At 44.2% G+C, this 15311-nt stretch overlaps 1 long non-coding RNA gene across 1 annotated transcript; it reads right to left on the reverse strand.

Annotated features, from left to right (window-relative positions):
* Positions 1 to 8150: 8150 nt before the first annotated feature.
* On the reverse strand, positions 8151 to 13345 carry LOC144334012 (uncharacterized). Its single transcript, XR_013403311.1, has 2 exons — positions 12579 to 13345; positions 8151 to 9201 (listed from the first exon to the last, which is right to left on the reverse strand). It is a non-coding gene; the product is annotated as an uncharacterized LOC144334012 (long non-coding RNA).
* Between the last annotated feature and the right edge of the window lie 1966 nt (positions 13346 to 15311).

Below are 15311 nucleotides of genomic sequence, written 5' to 3' on the forward strand. Positions count from 1 at the left end.
AGTTTTTGACTACTCAGAGAAGTCCTCCACATACCTCTTCCCCAAATTTCTTTATCACCGATTTTCCAATCATGCTTTTTCCAAGTCCTTGACCATCCAACCAAACCATTGGCTACAGTCCATGAATCAGTACATAGTCGCATATCTGGCCATTTTTCCTTCCATGCAAAGTGCACAACCAGATGCACTGCTCAAAGTTATGCCCACTGGGAAGATTTTCCTTCACCGCTGCCCTTCAGGAATGTCTTAGAAAGGGGCTGTACTGCTGCAGCTATCCACTTTCAGGTGGTGTCTGTGTATCATGCAGAACCATCTGTGAACCAAGCCCCAGTCTTCTCTTCCTCTGTCAACTGATCATAGGGAACTCCCCATAAGGCCATCAGTGCAGGCTGGGGGAAAGAAGGCAGGGTGGCAGAAGTGGAGACCATGGGCATTTGAGACACTTCTTCATGTAACTTACTGGTACCTTCAGGACCTGCGCGACCTTGATCACATATATACTACTTCCATTTGATGATGGAATGCTGCTGTGCATGCCCCCACTTTATGCCTAGACAGGTCAGAAAGCACCCAGTTCATGATAGGTAGTTCAGGTTGCATGGTGACTTGACCCATAGTCAAATGTTCAGTTTCCACCAAAGCCCAGTAACAGGACAAGAGCTGTCTCTCAAAAGGACAGAAGTTATCTGCAGAAGATGGCAGGGCCTTGCTCCAAAATCCTAGAGGTCTCCACTGTGATTCACCTATGGGCTCCTGCCAAAGGCTCCAAATAGCATCTCTATCTGCCACTGACATCTCAAGCACCATTGGATCTGCTGGGTCTTATGGTCCAAGTGGCAGAGCAGCTTGTACAGCAGCCTGGATCTGTTGCAGAACCTTCTCTGTTCTGGACCCCAATATAAACTGGCAGCCTTTTGGGTCACTGAATAAATGGACCAGAGTAACACACCCATGTGAGGAATGTGTTGCCTCCATAATCCAAATAGGCCCAGTAGGCATTGTGCCTCTTTCTTAGTTGCAGGAGGGACCAAATGCAGCAACTTATTCTTCACCTTAGAAGGAATATCTTGACAGGCTTCACACCACTGAACCCCTAGAAATCTTACTGAGATAGAAGGTCCCCGAATTTTAGTCAGATTTATTTCCCATCCTCTGGCACACAAATGTCTCACCAATAAGGCCAGTGTGTTTGCTACTTCTCACTCACTGGATCCAATCAGCATAATGATATCAATGTAATGGACTAGTGTGATATCTTGTGGAAAAGAAAATCGATCAAAGTCTCTCCAAACAAGATTATGACACGAAGCCGGAGACTTGATATACCACTGAGGTAGGACACTAAAGGTATGTTGCTGGCCCTGCCAACTGAAGGCAAATTGTTTCTCATGGGCCTTATGGACAGGTATGGAGAAAAAGCATTTGCCAAATCAATGGCTGCATACCAGGTACCAGGAGACATGTTAATTTGCTCAAGCAATGAAACCACATCTGGTATAGCAGCTGCAATTGGAGTCATAACTTGGTTAAGCTTATGATAATCCACTGTCATTCTCCAAGATCCATCTGTCCTCTGCACAAGTCAAATAAGAGAGTTAAACGAGGATGTGGTGGGAATCACCACTCCTGCATCTTTCAAGTCCTTGATGGTGAAACTAATCTCTACAGATTAGTTTCTAATCTGTGGAGCTCGAATGGCTTCCATTAGAATCCACAGATTCCATTTCTAATCTGTGGAGCTCTAATGGCTCTAATGGCAGCTCTAATGGCTTCCATTTGGCCTTTCCCACCATAATAGCCCTCACCCTACCAGTCAGGGAGCAAATGTGGGGGTTCTGCCAGCTGCTAAGTATGTCTATGCCAATTATGCATTCTGGCACTGGAGAAACAACCACAGGCTACATCTTTCTCCTATGTTGGATGCTTTCTGCCCTCAAACACTGGACCCAGGTTCTTCAGTTTTAGGACTTGGACTGGCTCTCCTCGCTCCTCAGCTTGCAGACAGCCTATTGTGGGACCTTGTGATTATGTATGTAAAAAGTATAAATGTGAGTGTAGGTAAGTTAGGGGAAACCTCCAGAAGCATAAAATATAACTTTCAAACCAACTGTAGATACCTTCTGGATCTTTGTGGTCAGAAAAAAGAAAAGAGAAAAAAAAAAGAGAGAAAAATCAAACCAGCTACAGATAAAAGTTAATAGATAAAGTTAAACATAGAAAAACATATTTCTATGTAAAGGAAGAAGGAAAAAAATAGAAAAATGAATTTCCAGTTCTGATATTACCTTGTTGATTTTCTGTCCAGATGATCTGTCCAATGTTGACAGTGGGGTGTTGGAGTCCCCATCTATTATTGTATTGTGGTCTCTCTTTAGCTCTAATACACTTTACATATCTGGGTGTTCTGGTGTTGCATACATATATATTCACAATCTTCTTTCTGAATTGATCCCTTTAACATTATATAATGACCTTTGTCTCTGTTTTTTTACTTAAAGTGTATTTTGTCTGATAAAAGTATACCTATTCTCACGTGCTTTTGGTTTCCGTTTGTGTAGAATATCTTTTCCCATCCCTTCACTTTCAGTCTATTACATGTTTAAAGGTGAAGTGACTTTCTTGTAAGCAGCATATAGTTCGGTCTTTTTTTTTTTTTCTAATCCATCCAGCTTTTCTATATGTTTTAACTGAAGAATTTGAAACATTTATATTCAGGGTTGCTATTGATAGGTGAGGATTTACTCTCATCATTTTGTAATTGTTTTCTGATTGTTTTATATGTCATTTGCTCCTTTCTTATTGTTTATTCTTGCAATTTGGTGGTTTTCTGCAGTGATAATGTTTGAATCTTTTTTTTATTTGTATATTAACTCTACCAGTGAGTTTTATACCTTTCTGTGTTTTCGTAAGTGTTGATACCATCTTTTTGCTTGCAGATGTAGGAGTCCCTTAAGCATTTCTTTTAGGACCAGTCTAGTGGTGATGAAGCCCCTCAATTTTTGCTTACCTGAGAAAAACTTTATTTCTCCATTTCTGAAGGATACCTTTGGTGGGTATTCTTGGCTAGTAGTTTTGTTTTATTTTTTTTCCTTTAGCACTTTGAATATATGCGTCCTTTCTCTCCTGGTTTGTAAGGTTTATGCTGTTGTTACTGTGATGGGAATTCCCTTATATATACTACTTAATGCTTTTCTCTTGTTGTTTTTAGAATTCTCTTTGTCTTTGACTTTTGACAGTTTTATAATATGTCTCAGAAAGGACATTTTGTGGTTGAATCTATCTGGAGACTTTTGAGCTTTCCATATCTGGTTGTTCATATTTCTCTCTCAAGACTTGAGACATTTCCAGTGATTATTTCATTAAGTAGGTTTTCTATGCCTTTGCCAGCTCTTCTTCTGGAATACCAAAAACACAAATGTTTATTTTCTTGATGGTATCCTATATGTCATATAGGCTCCTTTCTCTTTCTTTCTTTCTCTTCTTTCTTTCTTTCCTTTCTCTTTCTTTTTCTTTCTTTCTTTCTTTCCTTCTTTCTCTTTCTCTTTCTTTCTTTCTTTCTTTCTTTCATTCTTTCTTTCTTTCTGTCTCTCTCTCTCTCTCTCTCGCCTTTCTTTCTTTTTTTTTTTTTTTTGATTGAGTCTCACTCTGTCACCCAGGCTGGAGTGCAGTGGCACACGATCTTAGCTCACTGTTACCTCTGCTTCCTGGATTCAAGCAATTCTTGTGCCTCAGCCTCTCAAGTAGCTGGGATTACAGGCATGCACCATCATGCCCAGCTAATTTTTTTGTATTTTTAGTAGAGATGAGGTTTCGCCATGTTGGCCAGGCAGGTCTCGAACTTTTGGCCTCAAGTGATCCACCCGCGTTGGCCTCCCAAAGTACTGGGATTACAGGCATGAGACACTGCGCCCGGCTTCCTGAGTTTCCTTAACATCATTATTTTGAATCCCTTTTAAGGCATTTCATAGACTTCCTTTTCTTTGGGGTCTATTATTGAATAATTATTGTGTTCCTTTGGAGGTGTCATGTTTCCTTGTCTTTTTTGTTTGTTTGTTTCTTGTGTCTCTATGTTGATATCTATGCATCTAGTATAATAGTCACTTCTTCCAATTTTATGAAGTAGCTTTCATAGGGGAAGACTTTTTCCTGTAGATGTATCTATAGTATCAATTGGGTAGGGTTTTTCAGTTTTGGTTCTGAGTGAGCATTATAGTGTAGTGTCTGTATGATTCCTACAGCTGTAATCAGTGTCACCAGTATTTCCAAGTTCCTCATTGACTTAGGCTGCAGTTGTTTGTGAAGGCTGTGGTGAAGCTTTGCTGTAGATATGGATTCTGGGTGGGCCAGTCCTCAGATACCCAGGCAGTGCATGCGAGTATCAGTAGTGGCAGCAGTGACCCTAAACGGATTGTCCTCTGGTCCCTGGACAGCATGCACAGGTGTTGGTGGGCCGGTCCTTGGCCCCAAGATGGCATGTGCACTGGCACCAACAGTGGCAGTGGTAGCAGCAGCCCCAAGCAGTTCAGTCCTTGGGCCCCCAGGCAGTGTATGGCCCCTCTGCTAAAGGGGGCAGAGTTGCTGTCAGTGATGGTGGCCCTGGGCAGGCAGCTCTCAGACTCTCAGTGGCATGAACTTTGGCTCCTTATGTCCTGGGGGCAATCTACCTGATGTGCTGGGCTGTCTGTTCCCTGGGGTGTAGGGTACTGAGTGGTCTCAGGTGCCAGGAACATGGCCACATCACTGGTTCTAGCTGGTGTCAGGACACTGCAGTCCTCTGAGACTTATTCCAGAGGAAAGTCTCAGCTGGCTGGAATTCAAGAAGGAGCTAAAATGAAATGGGCTTAGCTTAACAGAAAACCAGGAAGGACAGTCTAGTTCCTTTCACTGCTAAGAAAGAGAAAGACCCTTCTCAGAAAAGGAATGGAGTGAAAGTCCTAAATGAAACAAGGAGCTCTACAGAATTACAAGTACCAGTCCCTTGGGAGCTCTCCAAATGTTCCAGAAGTTCATCAGTTACAGTTTAGGTTTTCCTACCCTGGCACTGGTTTCCACACAGGTTTCTGTTCTGGTATGTTGTGATTCTCTGTATCTACCTGTCTCTCCAGTTTCAGGGGCAATGATTTGCCCTGTGACCTCACATCTTTTATGGATCTTATGGATCTAAGTAGAGCTGTTGATCTTTTAGTTTGTTCAGCTTTTACTTATTGCTAAAACAGAGGGGTGACTTCTAAGCTCCTTACACGTGGAACTAGAAACCAGAATTATTTTTATTCATTCAGCTGCACTATGTCTTTTAATTGCAGAGATTAATCCACTTAAATTTAAAGTAATTACTGATAGGAAAGAACTTATCATTGCCACTTTATTATTATTTCTGTCTGTCTCGTAGTTACTTTGTCTCTCTTTTCTTCTCTTGGTGCCCTTCCTTTTGTGTTTCACTGATTTTTGTGTGTGTTGACTTGCTTTGATTCTTTTCTCATTTTTTTCTGTGCATCTTCTATGGATATTTTCTTCATGGCTACCATGAGGTTTACATAAATATCTTATAGTTTTAACAATCTCTTTTAAGCTAATAACAATTTCAATTACATTAAACTTTACTCCTTTACCTCTCCCCCACTTTATCAATGTCACAAATTACATCTTTCTATATTTTGTATGCATCAAAAGCAGTTTGAGTTTTTGTGTTTTTCTCTCTTAAATTATATACCAGTTATTAAGGGATTTACATACCAACATTACAGTATTACAGTATTCTGTATTTATCTATGGATATACCTTTACTAGTGAGTTGTGTATTTTTGTACATGTTTGTGTTGCTGTCTAGCATCCTTTAGTTTAAATCTGAGGACTCATCCTAACATTTCCTGTAAGGCAGGTGTTGTGGGGATGAATTCCCTAAGCTTTTGCTTATCTTAGCAAGCTTTTCTTTTTTTCTTTTTTTCTTTTTTTTTTTTTTTTAGCATTGTCTTGCCATCACCCAGGTTGGAAGGCAGTAGCATGATCATAGCTCACTCTAACCTCAAATTCCTGGGCTTACGTGATCTTCCCACCTCAAACTCTTGAGTAGCTAGGAATACAGGCTCATGCCATCACACCAGCTGTGTGTGTGGGGGTGTGTGTGTGTGTAGAGATAGGGTCTTGCTATGTTGTCCAGGTTATTCTCAAACTCCTGACCTCAAGCAATCCTCCTGCCTTAGCCTCCCAAAGTGCTAGGATTATAGGCATGAGTAACCATACCCGCCTCTCTTTCATTTTTGAAGGACAGTTTTGCTGGATGTAGTATTCTTGTTTGGCAGGGGGTGTGTGTGTGTGTGTGTGTGTGTGTGTGTGTGTGTGTGTGTGTGTGTTTCTTTCAGCACTTTAACTACACCATCACATTCCCTCTTGCCTATAAGGTTTCTGCTGAGAAACTCCCTGATAATTTTATAAAGTTACCTTGTATGCGATGACTTGCTTTTTTCTTGCTAGCTTCAAGACTTTGTCTTTAACTGCTGACAGTTTGATTGTAATGTGTGTTCTTTATTGTGGGCCTCTTTGGTTCATCTTAATTGGAGTTCTTTGAGTTTCTTGGGATTGGATGTCCATTTCATTCCTCAGATTTTGGAAATTTGGGTCATTATTTCTTCAATTACATTCTCAATCCCTTTCTCTCCCTCTTCTTCTGAAACTCACATAATGTGTATACTGATCCACTAGATGGTATCCCATAAATCCCTTGGGATTTTAAAATTTTTCTTCATTCTTTTTTTTCTTTTTGTTCCTCTGACTCACTAAGTTCAATCTGTCTTCAAGTTACCTGATTCTTCCTTCTGCTTAAGTCTGCTGTTGAACCCCTGTAGTGAATTTTTCAATTCAGTTATTGTATTCTTCGGTTTCAGAATTTGTTTGGTTCTTTGTTTCTGTCTCTATTGACATTCTCATTTCATTCACATATTGTTTTTCTGATTTTTCACAGACTGGCTTCATACAGAGAAAGACCTTCAATAAGGTCTTGGCTTCAATAAGCAGCCAAGGTAGATTCTGGGAACCTCCAAATCCTTTCGGTGGGGATGTTACTTCTCTGGGCTCATGCTTGTAATTTCTCAATTACAGACCTTTGCCAGTTTGTTGTTACTTTCAGAAGTGCATAATTTCCTGTTCTTTCTAGTGTCTGTCTGAGGTACTGCAGGTTCTCTGGTAGTACTGCAGCAAGTCCCCCTGCTCTCCTTTGTGCTCAGTGGCCCCCAGGCATTCAAATTATGTTGGCTCCCCATTAGCATCCCAAATTAGGTGACAAATACCAGTCCCTTAGGCAGTTCTCCCAAAAGGCAGAATACTAACACATGTTCTGCTCTTCTCCTTCCTTCCCAAGAGAGAAGCCACAAATTGGGAGCCTTCTCTCAATTGTGCTGAGTGTGTTGACCTCTGTCTCTGGCACTACAGGCCCTCCAGTGTTGCAGCAAGATGTACTTCCCAACCCTATTCTCCTTTGCTTTCAGTGGCCCCCAGGCATCTAGAGTATTCCAGTTCCGTTAGTACATCAAGTTACACAAGAAAAGAAACCAGTCCACTGGCAGCCCTCCAAAAGGCCAGAACATTAGATGTATGTTCTGCTCTTCTCTTCCCCCCAAGGAAGAACCTGTGACCCAAGCTGAGCTGTGCTGGTTTGAGGAAGGGACAATCATAGATAAAGTGAAATGGCTCCTTACCTGTTTCAGTGTGGTTCTTTTTGGCTTCATGCTTGCCTGGGGTAGTAAAACCTAATTGGTTTTTAGAATTCTACCAAAATAAATGTATTTTGGTCTGTATATTAAGTCAGTGTTTCTGTGGGGGAAATGGAGGCTGACACCTACCTCCTATTTCACCATCTTGCTGATATCACCATCTCATCTCTTTCGTACGTGACATTTCATTTAATCCAAAACATTAATTGTAAGACACACTGCAATTTTGGAGTAATTATTGCAATGTGGAAGAAAAAGATCTATGGTGATGGTAAGACACCATCTATATAGTAAGATGCAGGCTGGGCACAGTGGCTCGTGCCTGTAATCCCAGCACTTTGGAAGACTGAGGCAGGAGGATCTCCTGAGCCCAGGAGTTCAACACCAGCCTGGGCACCACAGTGAGTGTTACATGCAGCCATGTGAAGAGACCATCAAACAGGCTTTGTGTGAGCAACGAGGCTGTTTATTAACTTGGATGCAAGTGGGTTGAGTCAGCAAAGGGAGATGGGGTGGGGAAGTTTTACAGGATTTGGGTAGGTAGTGGAAAATTACAGTTAAAGGTGGTTATCTCTTGTGGGCAGGAGCAGGGGTCACAAAGTGCTTGGTGGGGAGCTCCTGAGACTCATTGTCCAGGGCAGGAATGTCACAAGGTTGATTCATTAGTTAGGGTGGGGCAGGAACAAATTGCAATGGTGGAATGTCATCTGTTAAGGCAGGAACTGGTTGTTTCACTTCTTTTGTGATTTTTCAGTTGCTCCAGGCCATCTGGATGTATACGTGCAGGTCACAGAGGTTATGATGGCTTAGTTTGGGCTCAGAGGCCTGACATTCCTGTCTTCCTCCACTGTAAGAGTTACCCAAAGCTCGGCGTCCGTGATGGTCCAGGGTGCTTTTGAGATGATCAGGCAGCATCACTCTTCAGCTGTTAAGCCAAGGAGACCTGGGAAGGAGTCAGCCAGACAGCCTTGGGTTTTTGCTCCAGCAGGTCTAGGAGCAGCTGTAATCTGAGTTGGATAGTCCGACTTCCAGTGGGGTCCCGCACAGACAGGACAAGGCTTAGGAGGAATCCTGGGCTGCAGGCCTTCCAAGGCCCAGTGGCCAGGCTTCTGTCATTTGAAGCAAGGTCCATAAGGAGGTTTTGAAGGAGTGCCTGGGGGCTGCAGTTTTGTTGTTTTGAGGTTTTTGTGTACTGTAGGCATGGCTGGGGTTTGTCTTACAGTGAAGGCAAACAGTTGCAGCTCTGAAATATGTTGTCGTCGCTTGGCTGTCTCTTCTCTATTGTAAAACACCTTGAAGGTGAGGTTAATTAATTCTTGTTGTGGGGTTTGAGGGCTGGAATCTAGTTTTTGGGGTTTTTTTCCTGTCAGGAGCGGACTGGGTAATAAAATGCATATTAAGAGTAAGCTGGCCGGGCACGGTGGTTCATGCCTGTAATCCCAGCACTTTGGGAGGCCGAGGTGAGTGGTCACGAGGTCAGGTGATCGAGACCATCCTGGTTAACACAGTGAAACCCCGTCTCTACTAAAAATACAAAAAATTAGCCAGGCGTGGTGGTGGGCACCTGTAGTCCCAGCTACTTAGGAGGCTGAGGCAGGAGAATGGCGGGAACCTGGGAGGTTGAGCTTGCAGTGAGCCAAGATTGCGCCACTGCACTCCAGCCTGGGTGACAGAGTGAGACTCCGTCTCAAAAAAAAAAAGAGTAAGATGGCCTTCTGGCCCTTCTGGGTCCAGGGCTGTAAAGCGTCTGAGGGTAGCCACCAAGCGGGCCATGAACTGAGCTGGGTTTTCATCCTTACCTTGAGTGGCTTAAGTTTGTCATAATTAACAACTTTGTATGCTGTCCTTTTTAAGCCCCTCAACTAGGCAAGAGACCATGTAATCTTGTCTAGATATATCTTGGGAGCCTGTTTGGTATCCCCATTGGGGATACTCCTGGGGAACTGCCCTGGTGCCTTCTTGGAGGCCTGGCTAATGATGCCGGCAGTTGTCAGCATGAGATTGGGCTAGGGTATAAAATCTTTCTCACTCATCTGGGGAAAGGGTAGAAGTCACTCCAGGTTAAATTGTAGGACAGAGTTAAATATTAGAATTCCTGTACATATTTAGTGGGGTCTGATGAGAAAGAGCCTAAATGCTGGCTGATCTGGGAGAGGTCCAATAGGGAAAAAGGCACATGTACCCTGACTATGCCTTCAGCTCCAGTCACCTCTCCAAGAGGAAATTGTTGGGCAGGTGGGGGAGAGCTAGTCGCAGAATGAACCTGTAAGCTGACCAGGTGTGAGGAGGGGTGGTAATAGAAGGGTTATAGGGTTGGGGAGCAGAGGCTGCGGAAGAATTGTAACCCAATTCAGCCTGGTGAGGAGCAGCCAGGGAAGGAGGAGAGACGTCAGAGGGGTCACTGGAAAAGGAGAATTTGGAGGACTCTGAACTTGGGATGGAGACTGAAGAAGCAGATGGGAGAGAAAGAAGGAAAATCTGGGACAAGTTGCATTGGGAGCAGAGACTAGGGAGGGAGGGAAGTGTAAAACAGGCCTGGACGTAAGGCATCTCAGACCATTTGCCCAATTTTCGACAAAAATTATCTAGGTCTTAAAGGATAGACAAATTGAAAGTGCCATTCTCTGGCCACTTGCAACTATTGTCAAGTTTGTATTGGGGTCAAGCAGTATTACAGAAGAAAATAAGATGTTTAGGTTTTAGGTCAGGTGTTAGTCAAAGGGGCTTTAGGTTTTTAAGAACACAGGCTGAGGGGGAAGAGGGAGGAATGGATGGCGGAAGGTTGCCCATAGTGGAGAAGGTAACTTTAAAGAGGAAGGTAGAGACACGGAGAAACGGAGGTGGGCACCTACCAGGCTTCCAGTAGGCACCCCTGACTGAGTCCTGGGCTGTAATGTGAGTGAGCAGGGAAAGCAGGCGTCCCTGCAGTTGACCTGCTACCAAGGGAGTGTGGGTGAATGATCAAGGAAGGTGTCCCCGTGGAGATCAGACACCAGTGGAATGTGGGTGAATGATCAAGGCAGGCGTCCCCGCTATGATCAGACACCAAGGGAAGACTGTCTTCCCAAATCCATGACCGACATCAGAGTTTTTGAGTTCATGGATGAAATGTGTCTCCTTTGTCTCTACTAGAGAGGAAAAAGAACTGGAATTGGAAGGATAGGGAGATTTAAGGGTAGCAAGAGAAGCTGGAGAAGAGAGTGAAGAAGACAGCTTACCCAATTTGAAACTGGTGAGATGTTCCTTGGGCTGGTCTCAGGACCCGAGGTCATAAGTGGATCTCCTCATTGAGGGAGGGTGAGGACAGGGGGGCAGTCTCCCAAAGGAGCTCTCGACCCGGGTTTTTCGGCATCAAATGTTATGCACGTCAGTGTGAAGAGACCACCTAACCAGGCTTTGTATGAGCAACAAGGCTGTTTATTTTCACTTGGGTGCAAGTGGGCTGAGTCCAAAAAGAGAATTAGCAAAGGGAGATAGGGGTGGGGTAGTTTTACAGGATTTGGGTAGGTAGTGGAAAATTACAGTTAAAGGTGGTTATCTCTTGTGGGCAGGGGTGGGGGTCACAAGGTGCTCAGTGGGGAGCTCCTGAGACTCACTGTCCAGGGCAGGACTGTCACAAGGTTGATTCATTAGTTAGGGTGGGGCAGGAACAAATCACAATGGTGGAATGTTATCAGTTAAGGCAGGAACTGACTGCTTCAATTCTTTTGTGATTTTTCAGTTGCTCCAGGCCATCTGGATGTAAACGTGCAGGTCACAGGGGTTATGATGGCTTAGCTTGGGCTCAGAGGCCTGACAGTGAGACCCCCATCTCTAACAAAAATAATTAGCCAGGTGCAGCGGCATACATCTGTGGTCCCAGCTACTGGGGTGGTTGAGGTAGGAGGATTGCTTGAGCTCAGGAAGCGGAGGCTGCAGTGAGCTGTGATCACACTACTGCACTCCAGCCTGGGCAAGAGGGAGACCTTATCTCAGAATATCAAACAACAAACAATGATGCACCATAGTCTTATTGTGGCAATCCAGAGAGAGGGTGGGGAGGTGAGCAGAAATGACAGAATAGGAAGCTACTGACATGTCTTAATGTAACTCCTCACTAAGATTCTCAATCTCTTGCAAGGATTCTAAACTTATCAAAAGAGCTGAGTTCTGTGACAGGACTAATGGGGACAAAATAGAAAAGGTTTATACAGATCACAGGAATCTCAGGCAAGAGACTATGAGGTCATAAACCCCAGGAATCTGCAGAAATGGTGTGGAAGGTTTGAAATTTCTCATTCTGTGGAATTGGCAATGCTCTGAGGCAATCATACAGAACTCTCTGTGGATCAGGAGGGTCCTAATTGGCACCTGGTTTACACACTGAGCATGTTTCCAAATCACTCATCCCTCTTTAGTTTATCCTCCACACTAGCCCAAGTGCTTTTCCTAAATAAATGATGAATGTTATCATGTCATTCCCAAGCTTTAAAATTCCTTATTGTACACAGTCCAAAATTTCTTAACCTGGCATCCAACACAAGGGCCTCCTCTCCTCCTCACACAGGGCACACTATCAAACATTTCATTATTTCCTAAAACACTAAGCCTTCCCTTCCATCTGAAATAACCTTTACCTTTCCTCTCTTTTCTCTGCTATAAACAACTATTCATTCAGACCAAATTCAATCATATCCTTTCAGATGAAAGGAGTGCAGTGGCGCCACTTCAGTTCACTGCAAGCTTCGCCTCCCGGGTTCACACCATTCTCCTGTCTCAACCTCCCCAGTAGCTGGGACTACAGGTGCCTGCCACCACACCTGGCTAACTTTTCATATTTTTAGTAGAGATGGGGTTTCACCGTATTAGCCAGGATGGTCTCGATCTCCTAACTTTATGATCTGCCCGCCTCGGCTTCCCAAGTGCTGGGATTACAGGAGTGAGCCACCGTGCCCAGCCAGGAAGGACTATGTCTTACCCACTTCTGGGCCCCACTGTCCAGTACAGGCCAGGTTAAGGTACTCCCCCGGCTTCTACAGCATCCTGGGTACGACTGTAATGACACCTATCATCCTGCATTGCAACTCTGGATTTGTGTGGCAATCTCCTGCACTAGAAATCAGGGGCCACATTGTCTTCAGTGTCAGTATTACAAGTGACTAAGAGGGAAGTAGGAAAAGAGGGAGAGGAAGAGAAGAAAGAATAGATGGAGTGAGGGAGAAAGGGAAAAAATAAGGGCAATGAAGGAGAAAATAAAGTTTAAAAGGAAGTTAGACAGTGAATAAATGGACTAGTCAGGACTCAAAAGCATTGACTCACACAAAAAAATCTTAGCATATAAGTTACGGTCAAAAAAGGGCAAGTGAGCTGGGCACAGTGGCTCACATCTATAATCCCAGCACTTTGGGAGGCTGAGGCAAGTGGATCACCTGAGGTCAGGACCAGCCTGGCCAACATGGCAAAACCCCGTCTCTACTAAAAATACAAAAATTAGCCAGGTGTTGTGGCACATACCTGTAATCCCAGCTACTCGGGAGGTTGAGGCAGGAGAATTGCTTGAATCCGGGAGGCAGAGGCTGCAGTGAGCCAAGATCACACCACTGTCCGCCAGCCTGGGAAACAGAGTGAGACTCCATCTCAAAAAAAAAAAAAAAAAAAAAGGGACAAGTGAAATCGGCTGGGGAGTTATGTTCCAAGATCAAAGCAGGGGCCTGGTACATTGGTCGTAGGCCCAAATGGCAGCAGACACTCTTATAAAATCACAGCGGGGACTGGGCACGGTGGCTCACGCCTGTAATCCCAGCACTTTGGGAGGCCGAGACGGGCGGATCACCTGAGGTCGGGAGTTTGAGATCAGCCTGACCAACATAGGGAAACCCCACCTCTACTAAAAATACAAAATTAGCCAGGTGTGGTGGCACATGCCTGTAATCTCAGCTACTCGGGAGGCTGAGGCAGGAGAATTGTTTGAACCTGGGAAGTGGAGGTTGCGGTAAGCTGAGAACACGCCATTGCACTCCAGCTTCGGCAGTAAGAACAAAACTCTGTCTCAAAAACAAAAAACAAAAAACGTCACAGTGGTCGTCACAAAGTCTCCAAGTCAGAAAGGAGTCAGACCAAGCTTCCCAGACTGAGAGGGGATCTGTAGACCTAGCTTGATGGTGGGTATAATGAAGAGCTTGGCCTTGGGATCAGACATACCTGAATTAAGTCCAACTCTGCCAATAGGTCTGGTCATTTAACCTCACAGAATTTTCTTGCCTTGAACATGGGGACATTACTACCTTAAAGGATAGTATGAAGATTAGAGATAAGAGGTGTACAATAATTGGCACTTAGTAGGGTTTAGAAGATAGTGATCTTTATTATTAGGGTGTGTGCCAACTCACGTTTGGGTGACTATATGTTTAAAATATATTGTGTGGAGATTTTCAAGGAATCGGAAAACGTGTATGAAATAAAAGTGCTTGGTAAACAATAAAGTACCCTATAAATATAAAGGAATCATTTGGGAAGTCTTTTGTAGTTGGACAAAATACAGGACTTGAATTTGGGCAGCAGTTCAGGTCCTACACTCTACATTTACTTGCTCTGTAACCTTGGGCAAGTCACTTTCTCCATCAGCCTAGTTCTACATATGGCAAATGCAGGTCATTGTTAGTTGCTGTGAGAATTCAATGAGTGTAAAGTTCCTAGCACATCTCTTCCTGGTGAACGGCAGGGTCCCCATGTTAGGCAAGGTTATGGGTGATGTCAGTTCCAAGCCTGGTGCCAGAATCACACTCTGCCAACTGGCTACAAATGAAGAGGGCCCCTCACTCTGGAAGAGTAGGGCCCCAAATTCACAAGAGAGGTAGACAGAGGTCTTTTGTATTTGTTAGAGGAAGGGTTCTTTTGTATTTGTTAGAGGAAAACTGGGTGAACACTAAACTTCGATGTAGAAAACACTGAAATCTGCCATGTGGAGCCAGGCCTAAACCAGGAGGACAGGAAACCAGACAGAATCCGTGCTAAGCTGTTTCAGCCTTGGGGACTAAACTATTGCTACTAAAAGCAAAGACTCTCATTATGGGTTTTAAGATTTCTCTCACCTTATCCCACCCTTCACCCCCTACTCCCTGTCACTGCCATTCTTCCTACGCACAGAGTAAGTGCTCAATCAATAACATTGAGGGCCAGGTGTGGTGGTGTGCACCTGCAGTCCCAGCTACTCGGGACACTGAGGTGGGAGGATCACTTGAGCCCAGGAGATCAAGGCTGCAGTGAGCTGTCATCACACCACTGCACTCCAGCCCAGGCGACAGAGCAAGATCCTGTCTCAAGATAAAATAAAGTTGACCTCAAAATAAAGTTGAAAAGGTTCTCATGCTTGGTACTGACTTGCCATAGAGCAAATGGTCCAAGGCCATACTAAGAGGCCACACTGGCTCCTACCTCCAGGCAAGTCTCCTAAGTGGCTCCTCCTTCAGAAGCTAAAAGGTAAATCTGGTGAAAAGAGCAACAGCTGGCAGTCAGGGAGGCCCAAGTTTGAACTCTGCTCCACAACATACTTGCTGTTATGACTTCACAGCAAGTGACTTTATCTTTACTCACTTCCATGTCCTCTTCTTATTCCTTTGAGGGTTG

The sequence above is a fragment of the Macaca mulatta genome, chromosome 1, assembly GCF_049350105.2.
Source record: "Macaca mulatta isolate MMU2019108-1 chromosome 1, T2T-MMU8v2.0, whole genome shotgun sequence".
Classification (NCBI taxonomy): Eukaryota; Metazoa; Chordata; class Mammalia; order Primates; family Cercopithecidae; genus Macaca; species Macaca mulatta.